Here is a 16414-nt window from a genome sequence, read left to right as displayed (position 1 = left end):
GTATATATTACCTAAAGCAAAACTTCAGATGTTAGGATCTGAATCTGGTCATATTAACATCACCAGGGGCACCAGACAAGGGTGCCCATGCTCACCCCTATTATTTGCATTGTATATAAATCCATTAATTTTAAAATTTCTTGAGAGCCAATCCATCAATCCAATTATTTGTGATCAATACGTGACAAAGGTTTTGGCATATGCTGATGATGTCGCGGTTATTACATCTGACCCGATTGAGGCTATGGAGGAAATCGTGACCCTAACCTCCAAATATGGTATCCATTCAGGGTATTCTCTGAACCGGGGGAAGACAATTGTACTTTGTACAGATAACATTAACTATATCGATCAGAGAAGAGCTGAGAAGGCTACCTATTTAGGAATCATTATTAGCCCTGATGTTAAATTATTAAATGGCCTTAATCATAACGCTCTTATTGAAAAAATTAAAAGAGATCTGGATCGGGTTAATGGTTTGCACCTATCAATCATCGGAAGAGGCAATTTTCTTAAAATGAATGTGCTGCCTAGATATCTATATTTGTTCCGTGCAATTCCCTTTGCAGTTGCCTCCAAAACCTTAAAAATACTCGATTCTCATATGAGTAAATTCTTATGGCAACAAGGAAAGATCAGGAGATCTCATAAGTTATTGTCACTACCTAGAGATAGAGGTGGGCTAGTCATTCCCAATACTAGCCTATACCATTGGGCAGCACTCCTTAAACAAATGTCACCCCTGCTCAATTTTAGTCCTGAGATAGCTATCGTAGACACTAATGGTTTACCATCAATCTATGAGCTAGTTCTTGGAAGGGATGCAAATGGGCTGTTTTTACAACAAACAGAAGCAAAAGATATTAGAAAGAAATGTAAATTTGAAATTGTAAGTAGTGCTTGGAAGGTATGGGCTAAGATCGTCAAGCATATGAAAATCATGAAATTTAATAGATACACCTCACTATGGCAACCGAAAATCACTCATGGCCTCTCCCATGATGTTATAGCTAGGAAATGGCAAAGACTTGGAATCTGCAAAATAAAGGACTTTCTGTTAAATAATTTTGAAACTAAGTTTATAGACTTAAAGAATAAATATCAATTATCTAATGGTGAATATATCAAATATGTACAAATCTATGCTAATCTTAAAGCAAAAGGATCGGCCGTAAGTCTAATGAGAGTGGATATTATCGAAGCCATTAATAGACCAAATACAAAAATAGGATTGCTGTATGACATTTTATTAACTAACATCCAAGATGATTTGGAGAAAACCGAAGCTAACTGGGCTAGTGAACTTAGCAATTCTAATGTTGATATTTATAAAGTGTTGGAACTAAGCGACTTACTGTTTATGGCTAGTAATCTCAAAGTTCAGACGTATAAAACGGTATTCAACCTTTATTATACTCCTGCCAAATTATTCATCTGGGGTAAAAGGGAAAATGATTTGTGTCCTTGATGTTTACACGGCCCAGAGACACTAATACATATGTTTAGCAATTGTCCCAAGCTCGATCTCATTAAAATAGCGATTAGTGATTATTGGCAGGTGATATTTGGGGCGTAAACTCCCTGAATCCGAAACACTGTTTATGTTTGGCTATGACTCCTCGTTAGAACTTTCAAAACATGAGGAAAGATTGCTATTTATTGTAACGGCTGTTCTTAGAATCATTTTGTCAGCCCGCTGGAAAGAACTTGAACCCCTAGGTTCCAGATGTGGTTAGCTCGATTCTTAGCAGTTTTAAGCTTCAAGACGGCTATTTATGCTACTAGGGGAACTAGAGCAAAGAAACTTGGAGATTCAATATGGCACCCAATAACAAATTGGAAAACTGGTGCCGTAACTATGAGTTAATTTAATTTTATTTGCCTGAATTTTTGTTATATATTCTGTGTTATATATTCTTTTTTATAACTCTATGTCGCTTCCTTCAATTGTTATACTGATTCAGTTATTGATGTATTATTTGTATTATTTGTAATGAGCTGATTGTAATTTGTCTTTTTCTGTTTATACAGTCTGTTCGGATCTGGTTCAATAAAAAAAAAAAAAAAAAAGATATTCATCAAATATCGGAACTGTGTGATTTGTAATCATATTTAAGGTACCTGACAATTAAAGGATACTCCCTGGAAATACCTTAAGTAATTTTTAAGATACATATAGATCCCTGATTCAATTCAATATCAACTTACCAATCTGAAGCACAAATCAACGCCACAAAGGTGGTATTTTTCTACCTTGATGTGGATAGCTTTCCTATGATGAATCATGCCACAATACATTGTCGGTGAGGCCATGCATCCAAAATCTTTCAAATACCTACAATTTGGGGAATTCTTCTCAGTAAAAAGACCTAGGCATTCGTTGTGTAAAGTTAAATCAACCATCATCACTAAGCAATGCATCTGACACATGAATGCTGGCACATTTTCTGTCATGTTTACATCAGATGTGCCTCATTGTCACCAAGTAAGCTTTGCTTGGGGTAAATATTTTGCCTTTGCTTTTTGAGTTTATTGTAAGACTATGCAATGTAAGCACTTTTCGTACACTTAAGCCCTTCCTCCTGATTTTTTTGTACAGGCATTTCCTATTTCATGTTACTGAAGGCACACAAGTTTAGTTAATATATGAATATGTAGTATTATTTGTGTAAAAACTGACCTATGCATGGCAAATATGAAGCAACATAGGCAAAAATGGGCAGGACTTAATCTGCCTGTAAACATGGGAAGGTATAATTAGATTCTATGACAAGTTAATGAAATTGTAAGCATAGGTAAGTGTGAATGCGTAGGCATACTGATGCTTAGAATTGCATTTTGAAATGTAGCTTTATGACTCAGGCTCATTATCATCAATACAATTCAGATCACAGGAATGTGGGGGATTTCTCACAGAGAATGAATAATGGAATGAGGTTCTGAATGCAATGTCTTATAAGTTAGCAGTAGATTGACACGGTGAATACGAAGAAGTTGTTTTGGGAAAGTGGAACTCAAATGTTTGAGTCTGGATATGACTGTGGCTTGACAAAACGCCTGAAAATATTTTTTTATAGTAAATCAGAGGCAGATAACTTCATAAAATGAAACAATTCTACTTTAATGTTCTTTAGTTTCACTGAATTTAAACTGATAAAATAATAATTAATAAAAATGGAGACTTTATCTGAATCTTAATAATTATCTGATTACCAAAGCTGTTCCTCACTTATTCGGCGAGGTGTAAAAACAGTGCTTCAGGCCTGGTTACAAATGCCCCATGAAATGATGATCCCTGCGGGCGGAATGCAATATATCGGGCATGTGTTTATGGACGTTGGGAATTATCTGGTGCATTAAAGTTCACCACCCTCATTAAATTTCAACAGGCCTAACCTGCCAGAATTTACCAGGTCAAAAATGCCCGATACACAGGCACAGATTGGGAAGGCGGGCAATTGGGCATTGGTCGATGGGCCGGTGCCCCAGGGTCACCTGTGGGCTGTTTTTTTGGGGCCTCTGGAAACCAGCCCAAGAGGCTGACTTTCTTTCCTAGTCTCCGCCAGGCTACTTTAATGTGGCGCCAGTATGGTCACTCCTGTAAATTGAGGCTGGGGGCCAGGGGTTGCTTTAGCCTTTGGGGCATTCTCACCTTGGTACTCTGCCTCGCATGCCCTTCCAGAAGCAGTGTTATCCCTCGCCGGGCCATCACATTTAGGCCATTGCGGGTGCATGCAGGGGTCTAACAGGGGGGCAGGTTTTTTTAGGCCATTCTCACCTACGATCCCCCCCCCTACACACCATGTGCTTTTTGACACCACCCTTGCCAGGTAAATGCCCGGAGTCAATAATGGGCCCGGAAAGGGGTAAATAGGAGAAGTGGCCTCCGTAGCAGCCAGGTTGTGTGACCTCATCCCAGTGTCTTTCAGGACTTGTTGAAGGGAGAGGAGAGGGTTGCATAAAATTGCCCTATGGTCAGTGTTGCAGATGTTGATACTAGGTTTGAGTTCCAGTGTCAGCTCAACATCCTTGGATTCTGGGCAAATCACCTCATCTCCATACCGAAAGTGAATTTGATCTTGTGTAATGTAACTGGTGCTCATGTACATTGCTCCAATGACTTTGGGCCGAGTTCACATTATACAAAATTATAACAAAAAATAACTGGCCAGATTCCAGTGAGACTAAACAGATGGTGATCCATGAAAGGGATGATCAGGGAATGTGGGCCACTTTTTTTAGAGTGCCCTGACCTAATTGTGATCCGAATTTCGACTCTGCCGATACATACTGGCACATACATGTGGAATTTAATGTGGAAACACCAATGAATGCATCTTATACCCCATTTTTAGGAGAAAATTCGAGATAGGCGATAATTATCATATCCGATAATTTCTCTGCATCTTTGCGTGCTGCTCGGCTGTGTGGCGGCAGTCTGACAGGAAAGCAAAAAAAAATAAATAAGACATCCTGTCTGCTTCCTTATCGCATTCTTTATTGTGTTTTCATTTATAACCATTTACACATTCAGCATATGGCTGGCACTGACAGCCAACCGCAGATCCTAGAAGTTAAGGGCCAGATGTATCAAAGGGTTTTACTCATTCTGTGTCTATGGGAATATGCTTTAGTACATATGGCCCGAAGACCGAATAAATGAACGGAGGTTGCATAAAAGAAAATAAAGTTGATATTTTTTTTACGTTATGACCTTGATGGCATATGTTGCCCGCTCATGTTGGCTTGAATGAAGATGTGTGCATTGATGTAATTGGTAAAGCATTGGTGACCGGGCCATGGGTGTCTGTCCCAGAGATCATTACCATGAGCATACTCCTGGAATCCATGTTTGTACTTTGTAGAAATGTTTTTCAAAAACGGTCCATCCGTTTCAGCCATGCATAAAGGGGGGAGGTCGGCCCTCCATCTTTGTGCGGTGTGGCACTTTGCCATTAGGCAGCCCATCCAAATCGCCCTGTCTTCAGGGTTGTATTGGAAAGGCGTGCAGTTCGACAGTGGCTGCTGGGCCGGCGCCTACGGATGACTGTGGGCAGAGACGTTTTAATTAGGCATGGGCATAGTGGGCTCTTGGCCCAGGGTCCTGGACTTTCAGGGGCCCCCTTGTACAGCCAGGACTGTTCTGTAGAGTGATGCGCTGATGAACTTGACAAATTGTTTAACAGATTATTTGAAATACTATTTTCCTTTATTTTTAACTTGAGTGCTGTGTGAGAGTCTAATACAGACATTTTGCAGAGAAATGTTGTGCTAATTTTTCAAGCAAAGTCCATAAAAAGTAAATTCTTTTAGATCAAAATAGGACACACATATGAGAAATGGGAGGGTCTCACCAAAATTATTTGTAGTAGTATTAGTGAGCTGCTGCTGTGTTACAATATTGAAAATACAGATCACTACTCCTGACTATTAGATGCAAACACATGTAGAATTTGGGGAATTTGGGCAAGTGTGCCTGTGCACTGCTAATGACCTGGCAAAAGAGGGGATAAAAGAGCTGAAATTGAATCATAAATTCAAAACAGTTCTGAATAGGGACCCTAAAAATACTCTGGCCTAGGGCCGCAAAAATCCTTACGATGTCCTTGACTGTGGGCCGTTTTTTTGGGCCTCTGCTTCACTCATCCCCTGCCAGGCCATTGCACGGAGGATACGCTGGGCGTGGGAGGAGTGAGTCTGAGAAGAGGCTTGCTGGGGGCAGGTATTGCCCTGTGTGGTGGGCCATCTTCACTCCACGCAGGCCTCGCTGGGGGCCATTCTTGCCTCAGGTTTTTTCCTGACTCCTCCACCATTGGGTCATCAGAGTCAGGCCGTGGTTGGCGAAGGAAGGTAGGAGGATGCAGGGGCCTCGCTGGGAAGCAGCTAATTTTGTGGCTGTTGGGCCAAATTCAGTTATGTCCCCCTGGAGCAGCAGCTGAGTTCTTCTCCTGCTTGGCCATCACCCTGAGGCTATGGTGTGCTGGTGTGGAGCTGAGTAAGAGAAGCAGCCTCAGCCATGTGTTGTCACCACTGCCCCAAAACCTGCAGTCCTTGGTGGAGGAGGCTGCATATGTTTGCAAAGGCCTTGCTTTAAGTCCACTTTGCCCAGAGGAAAAACATAGAGAGAATGTGGCCTTAGGGCCAAAGCTGGTGACTTTGGTACTGGGGAACTAGTAGGCCAATTATGATATTGGGCGGATCGCCTCCGCCGGGCCGCCGCTGGCGATCCGCCCGCCAAATGTCCCTGGTTAACCCCGCCATATTAGTATGGCGGGAGCACCGCGGTGGACGGGAAGACCGTCTGCTGCTTTTCCGCCAGTTGTAATGCCGGCAGGGCAGAAAAGGGACTCAATATGGTGGCGGTACCTTGCAGACACCGGCATCCATATTAGAAGGCATGCTTTTCCATGGTGGAGACTCCGCCATGGAAAGGGATGCAGGAAATCTCTGCGGGGGCCCATTGCGGGGTCACAGGAGGGTGGGGTGTGTGGGTGGTTGCACTGGTGTTATATTTCATAGGTCCAGGGAACATCGTACACTTTCCCTACATCAGGTCCCATCACTTCATATGAACAAGCCTTTTAAGGACTTAACTCCAAATAAGGAAAGACTGCCTTGTATGGACATAAGACTTTATAAGGTCTGCAGCCTTTTATGGACTATAACTTTCACCTAGTTCATGATGAGGCTGGGTTCTGCCCGATTGATAATGCTAAGACATCATCCTTAGCACGTATGAATAATTAATGAGTACACTCCCTAGGAGGTACACTTCACCTCTCCCATCGACGCACAAGGTTTAATCCCCCAACGTCATCCTCATACTGAACAATGGGTAACACACGTACATAGACGGTATAAATACAGCACCACTATCTATCAGTAAGCAGGGGCGAACCGAGACTTCAAGGCCGACACACTGACCAGAGACGCTGCGGCTTCGGCATGCCATCGCTCCAGCTGACAGTCGTCTGACGATCCCTTGGGGGCGGTCCCTCTCAGGTCCAGAACGAAGTCCCACACTCTCACTATTCAGGTATGGGGGTTTGACTAAAGCCTAGCGGGATTCTTCGCTCTTAGACTTAGGCTCTTAGGCTTAGGCTCTCTAGGACCTACTCACATGCTTGGTACACTTAGGTACATCTAGTCAGGCATCTTAGGAGTACGCACTTGATTTTATAAATGCATTCTATATTCATGTATAAGTTCATGACTGTTGCAAAATGGAAGAACAATACTATTCCTTCTTATTCACTGTACTGCTGGTTCTATATCTCTGCTACTGTGCTACAGTCGTAACAGCGCACTTACTCTACATGAGAAGAACTACTGTACAATAAATTCTTATTGTAAACAAGTTCGACTGTTTCTTCTCTGTATCTCTCTGAGAGCAAAAATAAGCAAGCACGAGCGAGTGAGTGAAAAGTAATATATTGTTTACACGAGTCTGAGGTTATTCTAAAGTTGCAAAAAACGAATTTCCCTGATAACTGGAGATTCTAGTGGCACTGCGAGCTAGCTAATGTGAACCGTAGGCTAATATATGCGGCGGGGTGTATAGAGTCAGTCTGCCAGCAGACCCACAGTATATGTTATCCGTAATCATCGTAGGTCCTGCATGAAAGGGTACTCTTTGGGACTACACTACAATGGTACCCCCCATCATTGCCATGCACAAGGTGGCAGGCACCGCGCGGTGCCTGTCACGTTGTGCATGGCAATGCACAACATGGGCATTAACATTGCAGCGGGTGCTGCTTAAAGCAATGCCCGCTGCAATGTTAATGTCTAGGATGCTCCTGCCAGTGTGGCGGCGCATGCTAATTTGCATGGCGGGACCGCCGCACTTTTGGCAGTCGGTCCCTGGCTCTGTTGCGGTGGCGGGCTGACAAAGTCCGCCTGCCATCGTATTAGACCCCTAGGTTCTTATTCCAGTCTCAGCTGCACATCCTTTGATACAGGGAAAATCATTTAGGGCCAAATTATGACATTCGGCACTGCTGGAGTGGGCTCTATTCTACCGTTGCACTCCCGCACCGCCAAAAGTCACAGCCGCCTGCCCTTCAGTTTATACGTTTAAAGTGGTCAGGTGGGTGGCATGGCAGTCCCGCAGCGGTGTCTTAGAAAACAGGCACCACAATGGGACAGCACAAGGTTTCTGCATGGCATAGACTCGAAAGTCGATGCTGTGCAGGAACCAGGGTGTATGCACGCAGGAGGCACAGAAGTCATCTGGAGGCCTTTAGGATATTAAGCACAGAAACAACACAAGTAATAATGTTTACTCTTGCAAAATTCCTAGAGTCTATTTGGAATATGGCGTACCAAATGTTTTGGTGCAAAAGATCCAGTGTCTCTCGAGCATGTATGGAGAGTTACAATTTTCCCGCTCTCAAAGTTTTAGCTAAACTATTGTATGATTAAATATTTCCTGTAAATGGTATTTTAGGTTTAATTTAAATATTTTTTAAGCTTTACATTTTTAATTGATCCATTTATATATATATTGAGAAGAGGGGATGCAGTACTCGACCAGAAGTTTGTGGTTGTAGAAATGTGTTTAGAGGAAGAGAGGATTCTCATTATACACTGTATAAATCGGTTATTTATATTTTTGACTTTTTAAAACAAATGTATGACGTTTTGCATGTTTTAATCCTATTTATTGTATCTTGATTGTACTGTTATTTGTCTTTCCATTTGCATATTATGCTAATTGCCTAGGATTATGTTATAGATACAAGAGTAGATGATGGATGATATAGTGGAGGACTGTATTAGAAGAACAATTGCATGGGGAGTTTCTTTATTTTCATGTAAGTGAATATAATATGTTTGTCTTTGTAAATTGTATGTTGCTTTTATGATCCTAGAGATCGAAATAAAGCTTTTTATCAAACAAAAGCATCCCCATTCCTCTCCGCCACGGTGGTCATGGAGTAGGAACCTCCATGAAACTGCCAGTAGTGAGGAAATTTGCAATATGTTTGGCGAGACTGCTGTGGTCCCACCAAGCATATTGGCGGCTTAAGACTTCTGTTCCACCACCAGGGAACGGTGGTTACCTGGTGGTGATGCAGTCCAATGGAGGTCCGCCCTAGTCGTAATAGGACAGTTGGAGTGCCAGTGCGGCTGTAGCTCGCCCGCCACTGCCGTACTGCGTCCCGCGAGTCTGATGGTCCTCGGAATGCCAGACCCATAATCAGCCCTCAATCTTACAAGGCCTCCCATTATAAATGAATTTGATCTTCTGTGGTGTAACTGGTACTCATGTAAATTGCTTCAATGCCATTGGGTTGAATAAAACTGCAAAAAAACAAAGGCCATTTGTTAATGTTTTAAGATTCTGCAAAGGCTCGCTGGATAATTAAAGAAGACCTTTTATATAAAACATGCATATTCTTTTTTTAACATGGCTTTTCTGCCTTTGTTCAGTTTAGCTATCAGTCACGGATCAATTAGGCCGATTTAGAACACATCTTAAAGTGCTTTCACCTTACATTTAGCCAGATCAGGTGTTGTGGACCTTGAGCCATTTTATTTCCCCTCACTCGCCTGGCAAAAATGCAGGGCTTCTAGTTTTCACCAATGTTACTGTGTTTTTTAGGCTTTCAAATTCTTAAGTTACCAAATATTTCTCCCAAAATGGTGTTTCATAAAAGGGCACGATCAAGGAATGTGAGCCACTTTTTTGGGAGTGCCCGCGCCTAATTGTGATCCCAGTCTGAACCTGCCTGTCTTCTTCTTGTGCTTCTTGGGCATCTCTTACTCACCCACAAGTACTTCATGTCCACTCCACAGGCCATCGCTTGCTCTCCTTCATCCCTGCCACCTTACCTGACGTTTTTTCCTTAAAAACAACCACTTGCAATTTCTCCTCTCCTAACTAGCGGTGAGTTGCTGTCTGCAGCTTTCTGATCTCCTCGGCTACGCAATGCTGCCGCTACCCTCTCTTTTCAAAACAAAGTAGTGCGACCACTGATGAAGGGTATTGTAAGAACCACCAGGCTTCTCAGGACCCTCACTGGACATTTTCACCCCAATCATTACTGTATTTCTCAGGTTATTTGATGCATTCCTGAATTTATTCATTCTGATGCAGAAGGTAACATACTATCCTTTGAAGTTTGAAGTTTATTGATTTATATAGCGCTGAATCACCCCGAGGGGTATCTCTGCGCTTAGGACGAAGGATTTCAGCCAGAGCAAAGGGCTCAGAAAAGGTGGGTTTTCAGACGCTTCCTGAACTGAGAAAGGTTCTGACAGTTACGGAGCTGAAGGGGTAGGGGTATATAAAATGAAATTGTCACAAGGATGGTCTGTAAGGCTCAGTTGCCAATATTTCCATGTTAAGTTAATCATTGAAACTTAACTGGATGGGTGAATGTGCTTATATTGACATTGTTGCATCCAGGAACCCCTATACAAATCAGGACACCCCCATACCTAGTGCACTGCTAGAGATCCAGGGACACCCCCAATATCCGTGCGAGGCTGGCAGGAGGCTGGGTGTCCTGGTTTGTGTACGCATATCTCAACGTCTGTATCTGCGCCTGACAACCTGTTCCCCGGTTTACAGCATCAAGTACTCAATGGTCCCGTAAACAGAGTATTATAGATTGATACTATCTTGCGGAGCAAACACTTGTTTGGAAATGTCCTCCTATTGTGGTATTTAATCCCCCTGTACAGCTGTCATTAACTGGGTAATTCCGATGCACATTCTACTGATGGGAGGAAAGGGAATGGAAATGGTTTGATTGGTTACAAGGAAGGCCACTTGCATTATGCAATCCTGCAGCAGCTAAGACTTCTGCATAATTATGGATTAACTCAGTGGCGGCTCCTTCTTAAGGCAGAGGAGCGTCGCCCCACTGCTTTTCAGCAGTGTGAATAAAGGAAAAATAAAATTATAGTAACTCATTGTTATTATCATTTTAGTTTTTCCTGCTGCGCCGACTTTGCCTTGGCGGGGCTGCTCTACTCTCAGAGCAGGGGGAGGAGTGGTGAGCACTATGTAAGTGTGCATGAATGTTTGGCCGGCCATCTTGGGCCGGCCAAACCATCATGCGCACTTTGCATGTTCTCCACCCAAGCTGTATTACAGCCTGGGTGGAGAACATGCCCAGGCTCCCCGTCCCTGTATGAGCACTGTACCACAGGGCTCAGACCAATCACAAAGCTGCATTGCAGCATTGTGATTGGCTTAGGGCAGCCTGGGTGCTTCCTGTTCCGGCTGGAATTGAAGTGGAGAAATGACGACGGAGGAAAGATGTGGCGAGGAACTAAGTTAATTATTTTACACCCCCCGCCCTACCACCCCCGATCCATGCTGGCCGCCACTGGATTTACCACCCTTGCAAGGTAATTCACGACCTGCATGATTTTCAGTTTTCTCCCTAAAAAATTTCAAGTTCAAACCAATCAAAAATAGTTAAAGAAAAGGCCACACGTGATGTCCCGCATAGGCAGAAAGATTAACTGCTCTCCTTTCAGTTGCTGATTGCTCTTCTCATTTATTATACAGGTGCTAAGGTTGCGAACCTTTTGCTCAGGCTGATATTAATATGTGTTAAAATGAGAAAATAGCAATGAATGAATGAAAAATGTTACTATACGATTGGGTGAAATCATTAGAATATATGAAAAAGATATAGCAACATACCATGGTTAGCAGCCTGTCCTGAAAAGTGACAATAAATTAAAAACTGCAAATGCAATTTGGTAAACATCAATTACATTGTAAAAAAAAAAGTTTTTACAAATAAAGGAGAGGAATCCAATCAGTCCCTGTAAGCAGGGTCAACTCTCAGAAAAATTTCCGAGTTGTGACAACTGCTCCAGGCCACATTTGACCTCTGGAAATTTGCCAGATGTCTCATTTTATTAAGATTTTAATTGAAACATTATTGTCTAAGGCTGTGAGGTTCTATAAAACATGTAAGGGTAGTCAAGGAAAAGGTTCACTCTGATTAGATGATCTCACACTTATTTTTTCTTTATAATGGCCATGAAAAATTTGGTCAACCGGCAGCCCAGTTTGATGTTGGGCTATCATCGCTGACGGTACATTCTTTTTTGAATCATGTTACAAAGCTCTTTTAACAAATGGGCTCTCGCTTTTTAAACCTCAGACAGAGAAAACAGGAGATGATGAGATGACTCTTGAGGGCTTAATTGATTATAAGAACCAATAACAAATCGTGATTGAGTTTCTTTACAGAGCTGGTTGAGGAGATCAACTTCTAGCCTGATTTTACTTTGGGCCACAGTTGGCGGCGGCAGCTGAAATCTTTTTCTGAATGTGTTAGGGAACATAAGCTTAAAAAAAGAAGCATTATCAATTGGCAATGCAGCAATTCCATAGTTTAAGGCAGGGCCAAACGTCCTGGTAGTTGGTTTCAGAAGTGGTTCCAAAGAAGGACCCAGCAGTTTAGCATGTAGCAGTTTGAAAGAGGATGTTAGAGACTTTTCCGTTAATTACAGTGCTCCTTTATGATATGTGAAGGAAGCCTGATGATCAAACGTAAAGCTTAAGTTTTTTTAAAGTTAACAATTTTAAATTTTTGATTGTTGATCACCAGGCTCCTTTCTTTTTGGATCTTTGAGTACTGACCATCATGATTTGTGTTTTGTCTCGATTCCTTTCGAGACTATTTATAGGGCAGTACATTCGCAGTTTGTCTAGTGGTCATTGCAAGCCAGTCGATGTTTTACTCATAAGCAGCGCATCCTCTGCCCATTGTAAGATGGGAAGATGCCAGCTGCGGTTCATGCAGGTAACAGTGGTGGGCCCTGTAAGGGGGGACTTCGAGGGATGATGATGAGGGAACATTAATTATTTATTTAATTTTCCCTTGGCATCGTCCCTCAAAATCCCCCCTTACCCGGCCCCACTGCCCCACCACTGTTACCTGCACGGACAACAGCTGGAAGAAGCAGATGGGCTATTTTAGGTGGCTCACAAATTACATTTCCCAGGTCTCTTTTAATTCTGCTCTGAAAAGATTAAATAGAGTCGGGCAAATACACAACCCTGCTCAAGGCTCCTAAAAGTATGTAATTTTCAGGAGACTGCTCCTTGATTTAAATTTTTTATTCTGACCCCTATGTTTGTACATAGGAGCTGTATGGCCCTTAGGATTTGCAATAGTTTAGACCACAGCAGAGGTTTGGAAATTTTGTCAAAAGCTGATTTCAAGTAGAGACAATAAGTATACAATGTTCTTTTCGTTTTAATCGTCTTCAGTATTAACACTGACAAAGTAATTATATTTTGAACTGTCCCATGACAAAATAGCAAATTATTACTACCCCAGAATGTGCTGCATTACTCCACATAATTTGCTTTTTCTTGTCATATAATTTAGTCAACCTTGACACCTAATTTGACCCTCTATCATCTCATAATTCCAGAGGCCTTAGTTACAGGTCAGGATCCCATACAGCGCCCTGAGGTGATCTTCTAATCCTATTACACTATGGACTTGTTATGTGAACGTGAATCTGCTCTTCACTGTTTGACTCCCACCAAAATAAAAACTCTGATATTGGAGGTAAACTGCGCTGCACCCAACTAGTAATTTGAGTTCACTTTGGCCCCATAAGACTCATAACCCCATCAGAGGTAGTGGGGGCACATCCAAGGATTGACCAAGATACAGGAGCATAACACAGGCCCCTGCAGCCCCCACGGTGCAGGGGGGCCCTCACCCTCCAGGGGGCCCCGTCAGCACTGCACTTCTGCTGGGGAGCTCTAGATTGAGTCCAGAGGGGGCCCCTTCACGTACCCTGCAGGGGTGCCCCCTCAAGGTTCATTACGCCACTGCCAAGATAGTGCTCTTCACCCAAACAGATGGCAAACATAGTCTTGCACATTGTCTACCATGGTGGAAATCTGCTTCATCTGCCTTGATTTGCTTGCCAGAAGCAGTTTGGAGTATTTTTATTCAAACAGCACCATCATCCTTCCGCACTCTGCCATAAGCTCCATGCATTTTTGGGAACTACAAGAGCTTGAGCAAAGATCATTGGTGAGGCTATAGAAGCTATATGTTCTCTTTACAGAGCTCGGCATGGCTCCTGACCCCTTTTTGAGCTCATTGGGAAACAATATTCTTGTATGAGGTAGATTACTTTTGTTAAAAAGTACTTCGCCCCCCATTCTCTTCTCAGTAGGTCTTCGGAGTGGTAATCTCTGAATGTACATGATAACTCTGACTGCGTGATATCAAGGCATGGTCATGTTGTCAAACTATGCGCCTGTACTGACCTCAGAGATCCTGGCATGGGAAACCCCAACTAGTCCTCTGCCCACTATTTCATCGCTAGACTAGACCAACGCTCCGCAGTATTACAAGTGTGGCGGTCTGACTGCCACAGGACTGTTGCATCCGCCGGGAATCCAGGATCCTGGCAGTCGCACTGTGGTCAGGAGCTACAATATGCTGGTGGTGCCTCTGCAGGACTGTCAAGCATATTCTGAGTTAGCTTTTCCACCGCCCCTTTCATGGTGGTGAGTCCGCCATGAAAAAGGTGGCAGAGAGTCAACTAAGGGGACCCCAACAGGACCCCCTGCCGCTCCTGGGCCTGGAGGTGCATGCAGGGGGACACATATTGTGCCCCCTGGATTTACACCCCCAGTTCCTGCACAGTGTGGAAAGCATCTCACGCCGTGTTGGAACATGAAGTCAGTGCTTTCACCAAGCAGTCTCCATGTTAGGCTCTCCTATGAGCCTAACAGACCACTTCTGTTAGACCGCCACTGCACCTCCCGCCCACCATGGATTAAAATCTTAATCTGGTGGGTGGGCGCTCTACGGTCATGGTGGTTCTCCAGTTGAAGGCGTGGTGGCGGCGCTGTTGGAGGACCACAAAAGTCGTAATAAGTCCCTAAGAGTGGTTACATGCGCTCAAGAAAAAGAAACAGTTTAATCCCATTTTTTTTTTAAATATATTTTTATTGCAGGAATTAGTCAAAGTTACATGTTGGTCCACTGTAAGGTAATCGGTGATGAAAACACCGACGATGAAATAACACTACTACACGGCCATTTAGCCCACAACCCGGAGGTCGGGCGGCGTTTATGTTGAATCGATGCATGTGGGCCCAGCGGCCTTCTAGTAATGACCAGTCATGAATTAAAGGTTCACTTCTGCTTTTCTAAACAATATGAACATTCCCCCCCCCCTCAATTAAACTAAACGGTACACAGTCAAAATATTGAGTATGAAATATCGACCTACCAAAATATTGTGTATGAAATTTCGAAGGTGCAGAATATCGATGTCAAGAATATCGTTGGACAGAATATCGACCCTAAGGTAAGTAATATCGAAATTCTTTATATTGATGTAAGTAATATCGAAGTTAGTAATATCGATAGCATATATATCGATGTTACTAATTTCGATGACACTAATATCGATATTTGTATCATTATTTTGTTTTTTATTAAGTATGTGTTATATGTTTTACTTAAGTATTTAAAATATTTAATATTATATGTGTATTAATTATATATATTCATAAATTTATTTATAAGCACATTATATGTTTTAGTACCAGAGCGGGTTGTGTGTTTATAGGGGAATAGGGTGGGAAGTCATTTAATTATGTTAAATTGATTATTAAATAGTAGGATTTATTACTAAATTGTCATTAATTGGTAATTAATTGGTAATGAATTGGAAATTATTTTTAATTAATTGATTAATTGATAAATATGTTCTGTAGCGGGTTATGGGTTTATAGTGAAATAGGGAGGGAAGTAATATAATTAGGTTAAATTAATTAATAATTAGTAGTTAATATTAATTAATTTTAAATAATTGGTAATGACATTTAATTAATTGGTAAATCATTTTAATTAATTGATTAATTGATAAATATGTTCTATAGCGGGTAGTGGGTTTATAGGGGAATAGGGTGGGAAGTAATTTAAATATGTTAAATTAAAAATTAATTAGTAGTTATTAAATAATTGTAAATAATTGGTAAATAAATGTGAATAATTGGTATTTCATTTTAATTAATTGATTAATTGATATATATATGTTCTGTAGCGGGTTGTGGGTTTATAGGGGAATAGGGTGGGAAGTAAATAAATTATGTTTAATTAATTATTAATTAGTAGGAATTATAATAAAATTTAAATTAATTGGTAAATAATTTTAATTAATTGGTAATTATTTTTAAATGGTTGGTAAATAATTTAAATTAATTCATAAATAGATGAATGTGTTCTGTTGCGGGTAGTGGGTTTATAGGGGAATATGGTTGGAAGTAATTTAAATGTAATGAAGTAATAATGTATTGAAAATAATTGTTTTGTTCATAATATAATTGTTAATTAATTAATAATTGGTAATTAAATATTATAAAATGGTATTTTTTAATATTTATTTTAGGTTA

This window comes from Lissotriton vulgaris, chromosome 9, assembly GCF_964263255.1.
Source record: "Lissotriton vulgaris chromosome 9, aLisVul1.2, whole genome shotgun sequence".
In the NCBI taxonomy this organism is placed as follows: domain Eukaryota; kingdom Metazoa; phylum Chordata; class Amphibia; order Caudata; family Salamandridae; genus Lissotriton; species Lissotriton vulgaris.
Note: the sequence above shows the minus strand (reverse complement) of the source record.